General features: G+C 43.4%; 1 pseudogene; it reads left to right on the top strand.

Annotated features, from left to right (window-relative positions):
* Nucleotides 1-1,549: 1,549 nt before the first annotated feature.
* Nucleotides 1,550-5,095, top strand: LOC120566561 (annotated as a pseudogene).
* The last annotated feature ends 14,085 nt before the right edge of the window (nucleotides 5,096-19,180 follow it).

Here is a 19,180-nt window from a genome sequence, read left to right on the forward strand (position 1 = left end):
GGCATCGAGAATAAGTTTATTAAAATTGGTTCTCATGTAGTAGCAGTGCCATTGGCCTCACTTTTTAATTTGTCGTTCTCTTCTTGTAAATTTCCTTTAGCCTGGAAATGTGCCAAAGTTATCCCACTTCACAAGGGTGGTGATCATGAAAATATTAATAATTACAGACCCATCTCAATCATTAATAGTGTTGTAAAAGTTTTTGAGAAAATAATTTTCTTCTGGTGCATTATTTTTAGATCTTACTAAAGCATTTGACTTAGTTGATCATTATCTACTCTTAGACAAATTGTACTCGGTTGGTCTGTCTACTTTTTCATTGCTTTGGTTCAATTCTTATTTACACAATCGTCGTCAGTGTGTGTCTTTTGGGGGTAGCTTCTCTGATTTCACTGGCATTGACTGAGGAATTCCTCAAGGTTCCTCTCTCGGGCCTTTACTTTTTTCGATATTTATCAATGATCTTCCGCGTAGTTGCACTGAATGCACTACATTACAAAATGGTTTTGATTCCGTCCAGCGGTGGCTATTGTCCAACAAGCTTCTACTTAACAAATCAAAATCATATTTAATGCTTTTTCAAAAAAAGCTGAATCTTTCATTTGAAAATTCACTACAAATTACATTTCTTGATCAAACTCCCATAAAACCTACTAGGCAGGTCAAGTATCTTGGCCTTTGGCTTGATTCTGATCTTTCTTTTAGCACTCATGTGCATAATATAACTAATAAGCTCAACTGCTCACTTAGAATTTTATACCAATCAATTAACTGTTTTAATTTTCCTGTCAGAAAAAGAATTGTTTCTCAACTTTTAATGCCAATTTTGGATTATGCCGACATTGTGTATCAAAATGCTACAGCCTCCTGCCTTCAGTCCCTTAACACTGCCTACAATAGCCTGTGTAGATTTATTCTCCACTGCCCCTACAGAACACACCATTGTGAAATGTACCGTCAACTGTCCTGGCTGACCCTACCAGATAGAAGGCGTTTTCATTGGTTAAAATGTATTTTTAAATGTATTTATATGGACTATCCTTCTTATTTAAAACAATATCTAATCTTATTTAGCTCATTTTATAACTTGCGACACAATAACCAAATTTATTTTCTCATTCCTCGAATTAATAAAGAAATAGGAAAATATGGATTTCAACATAAAGCACCTTATGAGTGGAATAACAATAACAATTTCAATTCGCTCTTTGACTTCCTTTCCAATGTTTAAAAATGCCCTAGCTCAACATCTTCAGAATACATGTGTTACAGACTGAAACTGTGTCGCAGTGTTTAAGGGTACTGCACCCCGGAACCTTTATTATTTAACCCAGGTTCCCCCCAGGGAGGTTAAGAGGGTGACCCCGCCCCGTTGACATGTGCTTCCCCGGTGTGTTGCTACCTGTGTATGTGAGCTGCTGCAAACGTTAAGTAAAGTCCGTTAACAGTTCAAAGTCTGCGTGCATTATTAACCGTCCAAGGTTATAACACTGGCGACGAGGATTTAAACCGAGTTAGGTCGAAGAAGAAGTTTCCGTGTAGTTTACGCATGGCTACTGTGGGTTCACTTAGTGAATATGTCGAGTCGGACAGTGATTGGATTGAATACGTCGAGAGACTGGAACACTTTTTCCTGGCGAATGACATTACAGAAGAGGACAAGAAACGCTCCATCCTCCTCAGTGTGTGCGGGGCGAAGACGTATAAACTGATACGCAACCTGGCTACGCCGCGGAGCCCGGGAGGTATTGGGTTTAAGGAGCTGGTGAAGATGGTGCAAGACCACCACAACCCGAAGCCATCTGTAATTGTTCAGCGCTTCAAGTTTCATACTCATGCCCGCAGGCCAGGGGTTTCGGTGGCTGCGTTTGTGGCGGAGCTGAGACAGTTATCGCAGCACTGTGAGTTTGGAGCAGCCCTGGACGACATGCTGCGCGACAGGTTAGTCTGTGGCATCAGTGACGACGGCATGCAACGCCGGTTGTTAGGAGAAGCTAATCTCACGTTCAAGACGGCGTTAGAGATTGCACAAGCAATGGAAACAGCGGCCAATAATACTAAGGACATCCAACAGGCCAACGGGAGTGTGCAGCACCGCGCTGTTCATCGCGTGTTCAAGGAGAAAACAGGCAAGCCAGTGATGTCAGTTGAATGTTACCGGTGCGGGGGAGCACATTTTGCCAATGACTGTGGCTTTAAAGACACTGTATGTCATAACTGTAAGAAAAAGGGGCACATTGCGAAGAAGTGCAGAGCTGCTAAGAATAAACAGAGAAAGGATTGGGGAAATCTAGGCACAATATCGACACACATCACCTGAGAGAAAAAAGAGGCTGAGGAACAGATTTCCTTTAACATGTTCAACCTCATCGACCTCAGCGAGCCCGGGGCTGAGCCCATAACCAACGCAACACTGCAGTTAAATGGAAAGGAGCTGGAAATGGAAGTGGAAACGCGCCTCTGCTTCAGTGATAAGTCAAGCTACCTACCTCAACTTGTGGCGCTCCGGAGGTACGCCTGCACTCAAAGGGACTAATGTCAGACTGAGGACATATACGGGTGAGTGCATTCCACTTCTTGGAGCTATAGAAGTTAACATTGTGTACCAAGGGCAGGAGGCTACGGCAAGGTTGTTTGTGGTTAAGGGAGAGGGCCAAGTGTGCTTGGTCGTGACATCCCTGCGGAAAGTTCGGCCTGAACTGGGGAAATCAAACGCGTGAGAGTGATTGAAGACATCCTAGGAAAGTACGCGGATGTTTTTAAAGATGAGCTGGGCACCCTCCATGGCACAACTGTAAAACTATGTGTAGACCCCAACGCACAACCACGTTTCTTCAGACCTCGCCCAGTGCCATATGCCATGAAAGCCAAGGTGGAGGCGGAGCTGGAGAGGCTCCAGCAGCTAGGTGTCATTGAGCCTATTGAGTTTTCAGACTGGGCAGCCCCGATTGTGCCAGTTTTGAAAGATGATGGTAAGCATCGCATCTGTGGAGACTACAAACTGACGGCAAACCGGGCCTCACAGCTCGATACCTACCCTCTGCCACGGGTGGAGGACCTGTTTGCTACTCTGGCAGGTGGAAAGACATTCACAAAACTGGACATGAGTCATGCGTACCAACAGCTGCTGTTGGACGAGAAATCCAAACAGTATGTCACCATCAACACCCACAAAGGGTTGTTCAAGTATAACCGCCTGGTTTTTGACACAAGAGGCATCATTCCAGCAGGTAAAAGAACTGTTACACTCTGATCGACTGCTGGTGCACTTTGATCCAGACAGGGATGTCATCCTGTCCTGTGACGCTTCGCCCTATGGTGTGGGGGCGGTCCTTTCGCACCAGATGGAGGACGGCTCTGAAAAGCCGATTGGATATGTGTCGCGCACTCTCACTCCAGCAGAAAAAGGGTACTCACAGCTAGAGAAAGAGGGACTAGCTGTGGTTTTTGCTGTGAAACGGTTTCACCAGTACCTGTATGGTCGTCCCTTTACCATCTATACAGACCATAAGCCCCTTATGGGTCTGTTCAGTGAGTCAAAAGGCATCCCACCCATGGCTTCAGCAAGAGTACAGCGCTGGGCACTAACCCTCTCAGCGTATCAGTACGAAATAGTGTATAAGGCGGGCAGCGAAAATGCCAATGCTGATGCCTTTAGCCGACTCCCTCTTCCAGACGCGCCAAACCAAACTTTCCTGCCCCCAGAGACTGTGTTCATGTTAGATAGGCTGTCTAACACTCCAGTGACATCAAAGCAAGTCAAAATGTGGACTGAGAGAGACCCAGTGTTATCTCAAGTTAAGAGATGGGTGATGCAGGGCTGGCCAGCAGCTGTTGGGCAGGTGGAGTTTAAGCCCTTTTTCAAGCGTCAGCTAGAGCTAAGTGTTCAGGATGGCTGTCTCCTCTGGGGCTCCAGAGTGATTGTTCCACCCCCAGGGCAGGCACGGGTGATGGACGAGCTGCATGACGCCCACCCTGGCGTGTCCCGGATGAAGAGCCTTGCCAGGTCATTTGTGTGGTGGCCGGGGATGGACAGTGCTCTAGAAGAAAAGGTAAAGGCATGTGCACAATGTCAAAGTAACCAGAAGATGCCAGCACCTGCCCCGCTCCACCCATGGGAGTGGCCTGGTCGTCCGTGGTCGAGGCTCCACCTGGATTTTGCTGGTCCATTTATTGGTCACATGTTCCTAGTGCTGGTGGATGCACATTCTAAGTGGCTGGACGCACACATCATGTCAAACATTACTGCCCCAGTCACCATTGAAAAGCTCAGGAGCATCTTTGCTACTCACGGGTTGCCAGATACTGTTGTGACAGACAACGGGCCCACTTTCACCAGTGAGTTGTTCCAGGAGTTCATGGAGAAAAATGGTATTCGACATGTCCGCACGGCTCCCTATCATCCGGCCTCCAATGGCTGCAGAAACGAGCCGTTGAGACCCTGAAAGATGGTCTACGAAAGATGTCAGGACATACACTGGAAACTAAGCTTTCCCGCTTCTTGTTCCAATATAGGATCACTCCCCACACAACCACGGGCCATCTCCCCAGCAGAAATGTTAATGGGGAGGAAGCCCAAATCTCATTGGATCTGCTCCACCCAGACGTCGGGAGCGAGGTTGTCCGTTCGCAGGAAGAGCAGAAAGGGAGGCGAGACCAACATGCTAAAGAGAGGCTTTTTAAGCCTGGGGACTGTGTGTTTGCCAAGAACTTTGCTCAGGGTCCTCCCTGGCTGCCAGGACTCATCAGCCGCCAGACAGGACCGGTGTCCTTCACGGTGGACTTGTTGGATGGACGGCAGATCCGCAGGCACCAGGATCACCTGCGTGCTCGCCGTGGGGCTGAAGGGGAGGGGCCTCAGAGTGTTACACGCAAGGACAGTGTGGACAGCTCGGTGGCTGATTTTGAGGTGCCAGTAGCACCACAGCAAACTGATGGACTGTCTGTGCAAAGTGAGTCTGTACAGGTAGACCAGCCTGTCTGCACCCCAAACTTGGCTGGGAGTACACAACCTGCTACAGGACCTGTTGGTCCCACAGTGGGACTAAGGAGATCTAAGAGGCAGCACAAGCCTCCAGATAGACTGACATGTTAAACGTTCCAAACGCTAGGAAAAAAATGTTATTAATATTATATGTTAAATATATTCAAGCACAAAGCATTTGGTAGATTGTTGTTTAAAATTGTTATGCAAGACACATTTCTGTAAGTTAGGAAAAGGCCGTAACGTGACAGAAAATATATACGTTCATGAGTTTACAAGGGGGGGGGGGGGGGGGGTTTTTTTTTTTTTTTTTTTTTTTTTTTTTTTTAAAGGGGAGAAGTTTTTTTTTTTTTTTTTTTTTTTTTTTAAAGGAGGTGTTACAGACTGAAACTGTGTCGCAGTGTTTAAGGGTACTGCACCCCGGAACCTTTATTATTTTACCCAGGTTCCCCCCAGGGAGGTTAAGAGGGTGACCCCGCCCCGTTGACATGTGCTTCCCCGGTGTGTTGCTACCTGTGTATGTGAGCTGCTGCAAACGTTAAGTAAATTTTTTTCAATTTGCAATTGTTTTATTTTAATTATATGTGTATGTATTCTCTTTGGTTTTTTTTTAGATCTATGTGCTGGTTTGAGTGCACAGGTCAGGACAGATGCTGGAGCATTATTGGTGTTCACTACTTCACTACTGCTTTACCACTGATGGAGTTGATACCTTAAACGGGACTAAATGAAACCTATTTAAGCATGATGCATTAACTCCTTACATTTATGTGTGCATACGTGTTTTACTGGTGTCTAGATGTGTGTTTCAGTACATATATATATTTCATGTGTTTACTTTGTTGAGGGATGAGTGAGCAACCTTTGGAGAGTCTTGTGTGTGTGTGTATGTTTTGTTTGTATGAGTTATATATTATATATTTTTGCACTTACCATTTTCGTAAAGTAAGTTGTTTTTTATTGTTGTTGTTGTTTTGTTTTTGTTTTTTCTTCTGTTTGACTGCCACTGCAAGGTCAGTGTCTATTTCTGTACCTGGACTCGAGGACCCCCTCGAAAACGAGATGGTTCATCTCAAGGGGTTATTCCTCCGCAATAAATAAATGTCAAATGTCAAATAATATAAAAATACAAGAATAAAAGTTACAGTGAGTAAGAAATTAATAATTATTCAATTTAATAGGTTGTAGGGACAGGTTAGGGAGGAGAGAGGGAGGGGTTTTAGTTTTATTTTTGTATAATTTCTTTAGACTGTAAAATATAAATAAATAACAGAATGGTCTAAGTAAATAGGATAAATAGGTTTGAATTTCAGGTACCGGTATTGGTACCAATATTGGTTCAGATGCGAAAGGTACCCAACCCTAACAGCGACACGTATTAGACAGCGAGTGAAAGAGAGGGCGGCCCTGTTGAGAGACAGCTGAATATGTGTTGTCACACAGACGAGCGATGTGTTGTCATAAGTAATGGAACTGAAAGTTATCATCCCTTAAATCACATGTACTGTAGGTACGTGAACTGTGTGCAGGTATGTATGATATTGTACAAAAATGTACGCGCAATAATTCATATTTAGATATCCTATGACATTACCAATGAAATTAACATGACAGTTAAATTTAGCCGAGAAAAGGTGACAGTGAGATGGGTACAGAGCACTGTGAAGTTTCGGCCGTTTTAGCCGACTAAAGTTAACTTTAGGCACCAAAAAGACTAGTAAAGAAAACGCACAACAATTTGTATGATAGCCTACGAAAGACTGGTCTGGTCATTACAGTTACGTTTATCCGAGAAAAGGCGAGCTGGGTACCGCTCGTCATAGAGCAATGACTCTTGAGCTTCCAAAACAACTAAAGATCGTGGTTTGGGTTAAATCACCGGCCCCCTTAGTAGAACTCCTGTTTCCTGGGTGAAAGTCTTGTGTTTTCTCCTTAACTTCTTCAGGACATGAACACCTGTTTCCTGGGTGAAAGTCTTGTGTTTTCTCCTTAACTTCTTCAGGACATGAACACCTGTTTCCTGGGTGAAAGTCTTGTGTTTTCTCCTTAACTTCTTCAGGACATGAACACCTGTTTCCTGGGTGAAAGTCTTGTGTTTTCTCCTTAACTTCTTCAGGACATGAACACCTGTTTCCTGGGTGAAAGTCTTGTGTTTTCTCCTTAACTTCTTCCGGGACATGAACTCCGCTCCCCATCTTAAAAGCCCTGTGTTTTTAGGAGCCAAACATCCCCCCCGACCTCCTCCCTACGAGGATCTCTTATACAGCAGAAGTCAATGTGGTGCAGACACACTCCTCTTACTCCACCTCTTTCTCTGAACCATACACACAACCATCACCGCAGTACATTTGTTCCGTACTGCTGTCGTAAGTCAGCATCTCACGAACCTTGCCATTGTCGCCAACTGTCCACTTGGTAATAAAACGTCTTTTCTTTGAATCATCCTCATCTTTTTGTTGGTAGTTTGTCTCAGCTGGCCTCTTCACCCCAGTAATGCGCCACCACATTTTTAGCTCAAATCCAAGCATATGGAGGACATGGTTGAAATGTGAAAGAACAATGGCAAAAAAAAAAAAACTCAGATTCACTCAATTCACTCAAAAGGTAGATTGACAGTTTTACATTTGGCGCGTGGTCGGGTGTTAATTTCAGGCCCTGGTGCTGACAGTAATAAATACGTGGAATACATACGAAATACAGTGCATTACTTTTCATAGCGAAATGTAGGCCTACGAATGCTTCGTGAGAACAGCCCGATCTGGTGTGCTGTAGATCTTTCCACAGAACATGCCAACACTTACGAGCATCACTCTTGATACTGCAGGTTTAACACCAAGTCTTAAAGCTGTGACATCAGCAGCCAGATGCTCCGTAACGCTCCACTGTGAAAGTGAACCAGGCCTCAGCTGTACTGCTAAATAAAACCCAGGCAGGATACGAATAATCAGTAAAAACTCCCTCTGCTCCGTCTCTCTGCTGCTGCTGAATGAACTGCTGTAAACTGCTGATTCCACTCCGTTTCATTTTTAGCAAACACCTGCTGGTCTTTCTTTTCTTTTTCTTTTTTTCTGCGTAGCGCAGCGGGAGCCGTCACATCCTGAACAGAGCCTATTATTTGGCTGTTTGTACCTGCACCGCAGACACCTGTCAGCTAGATTAATTACACCGCCGTAGATGGAAGAATGTTGAGAGGAAAAATGCTTCCAGCGTCCAGCAGATCTGTCCGAGATGTAAAAATGTGAACAACACCCAAACGAGCAGATGCATCCTGGTAATACGAGTCTGGATATAAACTGAACATGCCCGCAGCTGTCAGGGAGCCTCTTTGTCCTCATATCAGTACCACAGCTGGGCTGCAACCAACTACATTTACTCAGGTACGGTACTAAAAGCTCCGATCAATACATTTTATAACAGCAACGGATCAAATGACTGGGTAATGTTGTTGATTAACAAAGAATACTTCCAACTCTGCATCTTTGTGGAGCTTTTAAGCCTATTGAGCTTCTCATTAACAGACAAAGTCTTGAGTATGGTGCAGTCATGTAGTACTTCAGATCAGTCTTTGGTTTCCAGACCACTTTATGATGAAGGTCTCGTCTTGAAATCGACCGCATTTTTCCTCGGTCTTGTCTCGGTCTTAGATAAAGAGGACTCAAGATTTTATTTCAAGACCACAACTGCTAGCCTCGTGAGACCGTCCTGATCAAGGGAGAATGAATGTGTGCCTGAGCAGTGATTGACATGCAGTTAGACACGCCCGCCCCCCCTCCCCCGGCCCTGATTGGTGCATCTGAACAGGGAGCGGTGGATTTTTGCAAATCACACTACAGGCTGTAGGTGGAGCCAAAGGAGCTGGATATTTTTTTTAATACCTGCTTTATGTAGTTCTACTCAAACATAGGGTCAGTTTCAACAAATATGACAGAAAGTTAGTTTTATAAGTCTTACCTACTGCACCTTAACACTCACTCCCAAAAAAAGTTAACGTGGAAGCTCTGGCTGTCTGGGAGATGTCAGCCAAATCGTGAATGAAGAACAATCTTGGGTATGTGGTCGGTATTATTCACGTTTTAGAAGCATTTATTGAACATGTATACAGCGCATTCAGAATCTGCTTCTCAATCAGAGTTTTTGCTGCAGTTTGCGACAGTTTGCAGCTCTCTGCGTTGCTATGGTTGTTGTACACAAACCAACCAGCCGACAGTTTGCAGGGCTGTGGTAGAGATGCATGACCAAAAGAAAAGAGAGGAGAAACACGGTTACCTTTTTAAACATTATCAAAGACTTGGATATCAACAAGTTTTTGGATATGAGCCGACCTTTTCAAGAAGCTGGTTGAAGGAATGAAAGAGGGACGCTGCCTTTTAGTTCACCACCAGTGGAAAACTATAAAAAAAAATCCTATTTTGCACAGCTTTAGTAAACCGGAATATGAGTGGAATATTCATTTTCATTAGCCACGTAAACAGCTTAGTCCTTTTCAGAATTAGGGCAATTACCGGAATATTATGGTCACTATTCTGGTCATATCAAAGCCCTTGTTAATCTGATACTAATTTACAGGTACAGTTGTAGCATGGAAATCCTTAAAGGGGCTTTATGCAGTTTTGGGAATTTCTTTGCTGTTTTCTCACTTTTTGCTCACAGGTTTCTCTATAGAGCTCCCCCTATAGCTCATTGGTGACTCTCCCCCCCTCCCATCTTCTCCCTTTGGTCATGTGCAGTTGTTTTCAAAGAAGCCGGCGAACGCACAGAGCCACGTCCATTGAGGGTTTTCTCGAAATATTACCCTTCTCTCCCGGGTCCGTAACATTATTCTCTTTTCCTACAGTGGCCGTAGAACGCTGTCGGAGCAGAAGCAACTTGCGTTTGCCAACATCAAGCTGACAAGAAACTCAATCAAAGATACTATGCGCAACAGCAAGAACGCCAGGTCAGCATCGGATTTGCAGGCTTCCGTTTGTCTCAGTTCTCGCCATTCTGGAAACGCAGCTCCGATGTTTCCTCGTGTCTGACTCCTCTCTCGGTCAGTCTTCCGTTTCCTCTTTCTCTGTTCCTCCGACAATGCTTTCCTAGCTTTCTGTTTCTTTTTTGCCGGCTCAGCCATGACGATAGTGTGAAAAACTCCATCGCTACGGACGCTACCTTGTTCTTATAGCTAGCCGGTTCCTGTAAGGGTGGTTTTTCCACTCACAGGCACTAGGGAGGAGCGAAACGACCACCAATCAACCCAAAAAAAGTCATATAACCATTACAGTGACTCCGAAGCTGTTCAGTTAAGGTAAATTAAGCTAAAAAAAACTGCATAGTTCCCCTTTAAAACTGGAGAAACAAAGTTTACAGACCTTCAGGTCTGAACGGTGGGAAACTGTGAGCTTGTCAGTGGCAGATGTCCGCTAAAACATTTAGGATTTTTACTCTTTTACAGGTACTATATTTATAAAAAAAAAAAAAAAAAACTCTCCTCCCTGTTTAAAACTGTCCTCATCCTCGAAAAATGTCTTTGACCAATGCATCATTTGATACCCGTAGAACACAGCAGACATCTCATACATACAGAAGAAGAAGCAGTCAGGGCACAGCGGCCCGTATATACAGGTGTCAAACTGAATGAGGAATGTGATAAAACTGCAGCTTTCCTGAAGAGTTTATGTGTGTTGTGACGTTTGGAAATAGCACAGCGGCGTGTGCTGGAGAGTTGACAATGACACAAACAAATGTCCTTCCTTTCCAGAATGTTGTGATTGTCCAAAGATTGAAATTTTGCATCATTTCGGAGCATTCATCTTGTCTTTAGAAAACAAGGTTTTGATGACTTCAACGAGAAACTAAATTACTTTAGAAATGAGATTGTTTTTTTTTTTTTTTGCATTCCAAGCAGAAAAAAAAGTAGTTTCCCTTCTCTCTGCCTGTTGTTCTTCCCTCAAAACAATCAACAGCAAACAGCTTTGGACAGATGCAAATCACCTAATTAACTCCCTAACCCAAATCCGTTCTGCAGCAGGAGAGACGAACGAATGGGGAGAAGAGAAGGGAAAAAGACAGGAAGGGGGGGGGCGGGGGGAAGCAACCCAAAAAAAAAAAAAAACACGGTCTGATAAAACATCTGCTGGATTCGCCCATCTGTGCCAAGCCGAGCGAGGGAGCGAGGCCCGCTGTGAGAGGGAGGAGGAGAAGAAGAAAGAGGGAGATTGAGCGGTTGTGGGCGAAAGGAAAAGAGAGGAGGAGGAGGAGGAGGAGGAGATGGAGGCATGGTGCCCACGTCAACAAGTGCCAGGAATTGTTTTGAGGGGGGGGGGAATGCATCATAATGAAGGCGAGGGGGCTGCACGAAAAAATCCGCAGCTAACGCTAAATCCCCCAGGAAACAATTAAAGTGCCATTGTTTCTCCCCCGGCCGGCCGGCCGGCTCAGATTCCTAACAATGTTTTTTTTTATTCCCCTCTCTCTCTCTCTCTCTCTCTCTCTCTCTCTCTCTGTTTTCACACCTCCTTTCAGATGATATTGTCTCCCTTTAAAAAAAAAAACCCGGTGCTTTCTTCTTTTAGTCTCTTTCAGAGGGATTTAGCGATTGATACGCCCGAGGCTCAGCTCTGTTGATCATGTCTCCGTCGCTGCTGCTCCTCCACCTCACTTCTTTTTTTTTAAGTGCTTAGCTGAAGAAGAAGAAGAAGAAGAAGAAGAAGAAGAAGAAGATGAAGAACAAGAAGGCTTCTGGGTCAGCAGAGGACGCGATGTCTGCCTGATTATAGTCGAATTGGAGGAGATTATCCTCATGCTAAAAAGAGATTATCGCGTTGCGCCTGCACGCCGCATGTAAAGACTACAGCGAGGGGTTTTAAAGTGAATGCAGCCACAAACAGACAAAGACATCAGCAGCTGCGAGGTCTTTCAGGGTTCAAATCCCAATTTAAGATGACAATATAGCAAACAGCATGTCGGCCGAGGAGAGAGAGCGAGCAGAGTCAACCTCCGCAGAGGGAGAAGTGTTGCAGTTTAATCCAACTCTCTGAGTCAGGAATCTCTCTCAGGGTGATGTGTGCGTTCTTAAAAGCTGGATAGGCATTCTCTCCTAACCGTCCTGTTGTCCTCGGGTCAAATTTGACCCGTTTACAAAAACTTTCTATATCAGAACTATGACAAAAGAACGTTGAAAAAAGTGACAAATGTTGGAAATTGCTGCGAAAACATTTTCTTTTTAAACGCTGAAAAAAGTTACCAGAAAAAACATCAAAAACATCGCCAAAGGTGAGAAAAACTTGTTAAAAAAAACATCAGAAAAAGCGACAAAAAACTTTAAGAAATTGACAAAAAAATAATTTAAAAAAAATGCCAAAAAGTGACATTGACAACTGGAAAAAAAAAGTGACAACAAAAATTTGAATAACATCCACAAAAACGTCGAGAAAAGTGTAGAAAAAAAGTGTAGAAAAAAACAAAATGTTTGAAATTTTGACCCAACAGCACAAAGTTGCAGGTCGACGGGAAGACAAAACAAGGGTTAAAAGCTGGAGTAGCGACCGGTGCTCCGGACCCGCAGTGGCCCTGAAGGCCTCCTGTGAACCGTATGTTTTGATGGGTCCTACAAGTCTTCCAAAATCTTAAAGGTCCCATGACATGGTGCTCTTTGGATGCTTTTATATAGACCTTAGTGGTCCCCTAATACTATATCTGAAGTCTCTTTTATATAGACCTTAGTGGTCCCCTAATACTGTATCTGAAGTCTCTTTTATATAGACCTTAGTGGTCCCCTAATACTGTATCTGAAGTCTCTTTTATATAGACCTTAGTGGTCCCCTAATACTGTATCTGAAGTCTCTTTTATATAGACCTTAGTGGTCCCCTAATACTGTATCTGAAGTCTCTTTTATATAGGCCTTAGTGGTCCCCTAATACTGTATCTGAAGTCTCTTTTATATAGACCTTAGTGGTCCCCTAATACTGTATCTGAAGTCTCTTTTATATAGACTTTAGTGGTCCCCTAATACTGTATCTGAAGTCTCTTTTATATAGACTTTAGTGGTTCCCTAATACTGTATCTGAAGTCTCTTTCCCGAAATTCAGCCTTGGTGCAGAATTACAGCCACTAGAGCCAGTCCCACAATGTGCTTTCCTTAGGATGTGCCATTTTTGTGTCTCTAGCTATTGAGGAGGAGAGAGGGCGGGGCAAAGTGGAGGGTGGGGGTGTGGCCTTGACCAACTGCCACTTTCCTCGTTTGTAAGCCATGATGTCTCTCTCTCTCTCATGGGTGGGCCAAATTCTCTGGGCGGGCAAAGCAGAGAAAGGGGAGGTAACCTTGCTCCTTATGACCTCATAACAAGCAAGATTCCAGAACGGCTCATCTGAGCTTTCATTTTCTCAAAGGCAGAGCAGGATACCCAGGGCTCGGTTTACACCTATCACCATTTTAAGCCATTGGGTGCCATAGGCAGGCTGGGGGAACTCATATTAATGTTAAAAAACCTCATAAAGTGAAATTTTCATGCCATGGGACCTTTAAATTATTGTAACCCTCCTGTGGTCCTCGGGTCAAATTTGACCCGTTTTCAAAAGGTTTTTATGTCAGAAACTGTGGGTTTCTTTCAATCACGTCAAAAAAATAAAAATAAATAACATGGATGGTTCCGTAAAATAAACGACCAATTCACTACTTAAATTGAATTTGGGTGTTTTCTGCTTCTAGGAAGGCTGCACTCTGTATCCTCGCTCATAGCTCCTCAGAGATCCCTCCATCCTCGCTCATAGCTCCTCAGAGATCCCTCCGAAAATAATCAATAGTTGCTAGTGAGGGAAGATGATAATCCAGTGAGGAGGAATGATGGAGGAGTGATAATATATTCTTCAATGTTTGACTCACAGCTGGCTGGAAGCAGATTAATGAGAAAACTGTGAAGGTCTCTGTGTGTGTGTGTGTGTGTGTGTGTCTGTGTTATACATGAACATGCATGTCCAGAGTCTCCAGTTCTTGCTCCACACGTCCGTCAAAGCAGCTCAGCCATGACGGTGCATCTGTGAGCAAAAAGCTGTGGGCCGCTAATCCTGAACTGTGCTAAATCGCATTAGCATCAGCGTTTAATTGGCTGCTTGTTGTCGACTTTCTCGAGAGACAGAAACATCTGACTCTCACCCACCTACACATCTTTTAATACATAATTCCTTTAAAGATTAAAAGGTATTTTATCCTGGGAACGAGTGTCCTGCTTTTCTGGAGAGCTGACATGTTTCGACGCAGGGAGATGAGGATGGGCGTTTCCTGACGCAACCTGCAAGGATGAGTGTCAAGACACCGAAATTCATCCACTACTAACTAAAAAAGAGTTACTTATTGAACCAGAGATGGTAACAGATTATGTAAAATATTGCTGAGCAGCCGTCCAGTGTGTCCAAAGTAAAGACAACAATAAAAAGGTTTATAAAAGACAACCCCAAATAAAATAAGTCAGGAAAACTGGCTGCTAAACCAAAAAAATGGCCCCGTTTCAAGCTTATCCTGGATGCATGAAACAGAACAAAGTGGTTAATGTAAACATTGATTATTAATTTTACATAGCAAAACGACTTTGATTCATTGGTGGAATGAGGATCCCATTACTCTGTGAACAGTTAACTTAATTTAATATTGTATGTGGTGTTTTCTTTTGCATAGTGCAAGTTCCTTCCAGAGACTAGCAGAGCCACCGTCGCTGCTGTAGAATATTAGCAGTTAAAGTTGAATTTGTGCTTGTTGTAAAAGAGCTGTGTGCAGCCATTGAGGAAGTGGTTCAAGGAAATGTCTCTGAAGGTTTAACTTAAGCCTTTTTCAGCCTGGTCTCACAGAATTCCGTTAAAATGATCACAAACTGTAAACAGCGCAATACGTGTTGGTGGCACCGAATGTGTGAAAATTATGTGTGGCCACCGCGGAAAACAATGCCAAAGTAAAGTCAATGAGAAGATGACGTAACATTAAGAGCGAGTATGATACCGAAAATCCACATAGGGAGGTTGGTTGGGGTGGTGGATGGGTCAAACAACAGGACTTTCACCCAGGAGACCGGGGATCGTGTCCTGCATGTCACGTTTCCTAAACCCGATCGTCCCATTGTTGTCCCGCGTGTCATGGAAACGTAAGCCCACCCACAACGTTTTGCTTAACTTAAAGCGCCCATATTATGCTCATTTTCAGGTTCATAACTATATTTTAAGGTTTTACCAGAATAGGTTTACATGGTTTAATTTTCAAAAAACACCATATTGTTGTTGTACTGCACAGCTCTCTCTCACTGCTGCAGATCCTCTTTTCACCTGGTTTCTGTTTTAGCTACAGAGTGAGACCTCTTTTCATCTTCTTCTTCTGTACTATCTTTGATTGCACTCGCACATGCTCAGTAGCTCAGATGTAGAGCATGTCAGCTAGCTAACTCTAGAGACAGTAAAAGAAAGCTGTTTCTCCAACTTTGGTCAGTTACAAGGCAGGGAGACTTCTAAATGAGGGCGCACATGTAAGTAGTTCTTTTGTACATTATGGTGAACTTGTGTGTGTTGTAGCAGTGATTTGCTATTGAGAACGACGTAGCATGCTAGCGTTAGCCGGCTAACGCTAACGCTATGAGCTAACGGTTGTGGTTAGCCAGCTCATTTTTCAAAGTTTCTGTCTACAAACAAGGAGATTCATTTTCGGCTTAAAGAATTGATTAAAAAATTACGACGGTCTTGTTTTGTGCTCTACACAGTCCTGTACATATATATTTGCAACCATGTTCTTAATTGAAACGTTTTTAAAAATCACTAGTTTGCTACGCTAACGTTAACGTTACATTGCTGATTTGCACAACAGTCCCGCATTTCTCTGCCTTGAATGGACTCCATGCATGTCTACGGTTTTAACTAAAGTCCATTAGCAGCGAATTTCGTTTGATATCAGTGCATAACACTACTTCCTTTGGAGACATCGATACATGCTTTACATATACCGTCCTGTATCACACACAGGGACGCCTGAGGACACTTTCGGGCTGAAAACAAGCAGAAGTTTCTGCGTTCATGTTGTAGCCATTCATTATTGTATTGGTACTGTATTATTGTAATCATGTGTAATTCATTCCGGTTCATGCACCTGTACATAGTTGTTGGTTATGATACAGGACACTAATGAAAGAAATGGGGTTGGAGGGAAAGGTTACTGGCCAACAATAGCTGTAGTTTCTTTGTGGTCTTTGTGTCTTTTGTTGTTTTATACATTTGAGTGCCTTTTTTATGTGTGTGCCATGTAAGTTATGGTTCTAATAATTGATAATGGTTCTATTTTCATATAATGTTTTTGCCTGTTATGTTTACTTTATTGGGCAATAAAGACAGATTTTTGTCAAAACAGTGTAAACTGAATATACAACACACCATGCAGTGTGTATAAGAGTATTTATTGCAAACAGACCCAAGTATGTACAATGTATGATGACGTACAAGTGGTGTCTCATTTCATAGGGGTATGTTTTCACCCCTAGCCCTTACCACTCTGTTTCGAGGGACTAGGGGTAAGACAAAGGGGTAGAGGAAGGTGAAGGGGTAAGACAGAGAAATGGGATTCAACCAGATTTGATACGAAAAAGGTCTGCAGTGACTTAAGTATTACTATCTGTCTGTCTTACCTCGTTTCTTTTGAACCATCAGCAGACCAGACAACTCTGACACTCTTCAGCCCTTTTTCTGGATCAAATCACTGTGCTGGTAATGCTATCATTAAGGCCCCTGAGCCCCCTCTGGCTGTGACGAACCACCAGGTATGATCACAGGTGGCATCCCAGAAGCCCCTGCAGGCACAACCCCTCCGTTGTGGTTTCACCTGAATCAAACTGAAATCTGTTCTCGGAGCAGCTTCTTCCTACTTTTCCTTCATTCGCTGCCCTTCCTCCCCAGTAATTAGACCAAGACAGCGTAATAAATCAATACACAAGTGCTTGTCTGGAAGCTGAGCCACTTGAGGAGCTCGGGACATTAATGTGTTCGGCAGAGAAACAGACATTACACTGTAATCAATCCTGCTACACAAATCAACTTATCCCCGCCCTTCGGGCCTTCTCCCTGGTTCTCCCCACCTGCTTTTGATAAATCCACTTCCTCTACATTAACGCAGGTCAATGGCTACCTCCGAGGTGTAAATGGCCAGCTGATCTTTGGAACTTTGCAGGAAGCACGCCGTGTACCACATATTGGGTTTTCAATATCAAGTAATGCCGTGAAAACCAGATTACAGCCACATCGGTTCACACTGTGCAGGGGCTTCTGGGATGCCACCTGTGATCATACCTGGTGGTTCGTCACAGACAGAGGGGGCTCAGGGGCCTTAATGCGTCACATTGACACACATTATACTGACATCATTACATGCACAGTGATTTGATCCAGAAAAAGGGCTGAAGAGTGTCGGAGTTGTTTGGTCTGCAGATGGTTCAAAAGAAACAGAAAGAGGTAAGACGGACAAATAGTAATACATAAGTCACTGCAGACCTTTTTCGTATCAAATCTAATCTTGAATTACCAGCTGTATTTCCACAGCGCTGTGGAGTAACATCTGGCTACACCACAGATGCATTCTGGGATAGTAGAAGAAAATGCTCTGGGTTTTTTGCATTTCTTTAAAACAATCACAATTGTCTGACCTCCAGACGCAGCGACGGTGGCTCTGCTAAATAGTCTCAGGAAGGAACTTGTTTTGGTGGAACATTTGCACCAAAAGAAAACGCCACATACAATATTAAATGACGTTAACTGTTGACACAATACAGTAACGTGAGTTATTTAAATTAGCTGATACATGGTTACACCTCATTGGCTCTTACCAGTATATCTCCGTGTGTACTTGGTCCACAGCAATCCCACCAATCGGTCCCAAAACCTCCCAGTTAGAGAGGAAATGCCCTAAACATATTCTTTGTAAATCTTTACAATCATTCCCCAAAAGAACCAAGCAGGCCTGCTTTGTTGCACTGTCCAAACGTTCATCAGAACTTGACATTTTCAGAGTGTAGCTCATTAGCTCGAAGTGTGACAACGACAACATACAGAGAGAGAGACAGCGGCTATCCAAGAGACAGCCGCTAAATACAGCCATATTCAGACGGACAGTATGCGATAAATAAAGTGTTTTTTCTAACATTAAACCTTGTAAACATGTTCTCATAGTAAACCCAAAGTACAACTATGAACCTGAAAATGAGCATAATATGGGACCTTTAATATTAAATGTAATCCAGTCTGCATTCATTTTGGTTGAAAATGTGTCAGACTTCCAGATGATGTAACTGGGTAATAAGTTTCTAATTTTAAAGAACAAACTGCCTCTTTTAAATGTCGAGCACTCCCCCCCCCCTTTTTATCAGGCGTTCGTCGAGCAATCGCACCGCTTCCTTCGACTCTGCCGCTGAGCTGCGTTCACAAACACTTGACAAATAGTCGCTTTTGTCGACACAAAGCGACACAATATAATGAAATAATTTATTACCTTGATTTATACATCAGGTTCAATTGATTTAGATGAATTCAGCAGGCTGTGAACAAGCATTATTAAGGACACACATTATGCTGACAGAGATTTATGCCATAGATGAGATGGCAGCGGTACCTCATTATGCGAATTTATAATCTATCGCCTCTTTAAAATGCAATTATGTATTATTAGACTAATGGCAGAATACAATTTAGAGCGGAGAGAGAGAGAGAGAGAGAGAGAGAGAGAGAGCGACAGAGAGACAGAGAGAGACAAAGAGAGAGAGACAGAGAAAGTGAAATCAAAATGGATACTGAATATGGTTTAGAACAAAAAAAAAGACTAACCAAAGTTTCCCATTACACATACAGTAAGTATGACTTGGTAATTATATGTGGGTAATGAGTCGGCATTCCTGCATGTTTTGATTATGCTTGGGGATGGGGGTGGGGGGGTGAGGAGGGGGGAGGGCTTCACCTCCGCTTCATTTGTCTTCTCATTAGCTTTAAATCTCTGTTAGTACTGACTGACTTCCTGTCATAATTACACACACAGTCAGGCAGATCTGCTGCTGCGAAGAAATAACAACCAATGCATCGCTGAAGTTTAAAGTGTGTCTCAACTTAACTTTAAGTCTTTGTTTTTCTGAGGAATTTTATATTAACTTTGACTTCTGGAAATCATGCTGAACCGATTCTACAACCACACTGAGTGAGCCTGTAAACAG

Source organism: Perca fluviatilis, chromosome 10, assembly GCF_010015445.1.
Source record: "Perca fluviatilis chromosome 10, GENO_Pfluv_1.0, whole genome shotgun sequence".
In the NCBI taxonomy this organism is placed as follows: Eukaryota; Metazoa; Chordata; class Actinopteri; order Perciformes; family Percidae; genus Perca; species Perca fluviatilis.